Below are 915 nucleotides of genomic sequence, written 5' to 3'. Positions count from 1 at the left end.
TTGGTGATGGGCAGGGAGGCCTGGCATGCTATGATTCATGGGGTCACAAAGAGTCGGACACGACTGAGCAACTGAACTGAACTGAAGCCAGACCTCTCACCTCCCTTCCAAGTTCTGAAATATCCACCAGAAGGCAAGGACCCATCTGATCTTATGACTGTTTAGTTTTGTAACTGTTTCTGTCTCTTGATAACTACAATATCCTGACTATCTACTCCTCACAAGATTATTAAAAGTTCAGTTCAGTTCAGTCACTCTGCTGCTGCTGCTGCTAAGTCGCTTCAGTCAGGTCCAACTCTGTGCGACCCCATAGATGGCAGCCCATCAGGCTCTCCTGTCCCTGGGATTCTCCAGGCAAGAACACTGGAGTGGTTGCCATTTCCTTCTCCAATGCATGAAAGTGAAAAGTGAAAGTGAAGTCACTCAGTTGTGTCCAAATCTTATGACCCCATGGACTGCAGCACGCTAGGCTTCCCTGTCCATCACCAACTCCAGAACCTGCTCAAACTCATGTCCTTCGAGTCAGTAATGCTATCCAATCATCTCATCCTCTGTCGTCCCCTTCTCCTCCCGCATTCAATCTTTCTCAGCATCAGGGGCCTTTCCAATGAGTCAGTTCTTTGCATCAGGTGGCCAAAGTATTGGAATTTCAGCATCAGCATCAGTCCTACCAATGAATATTCAGGACTGCTTTCCTTTAGGATCAACTGGTTGGGTCTTCTTGCAGTCCAAGAAACTCTCAAGAGTCTTTTCCAATACCACAGTTCAAAAGCATCAATTCTTCAGGACTAAGCTCTCTTAATAGTCCAACTCTTACATCCCTACATGACTACTGGAAAAACCATAGCTTTGACTAGACGGACCTTTGTTGGCAAAGTAATGTCTCTGCTTTTTAATATGCTATCTAGGTTGGTC

Source organism: Bison bison, unplaced genomic scaffold (assembly GCF_000754665.1).
Source record: "Bison bison bison isolate TAMUID 2011002044 unplaced genomic scaffold, Bison_UMD1.0 scf7180017864495, whole genome shotgun sequence".
Classification (NCBI taxonomy): domain Eukaryota; kingdom Metazoa; phylum Chordata; class Mammalia; order Artiodactyla; family Bovidae; genus Bison; species Bison bison.
The sequence above is the reverse complement of the archived record's forward strand: the minus strand, read 5'-3'. Positions refer to the sequence as shown.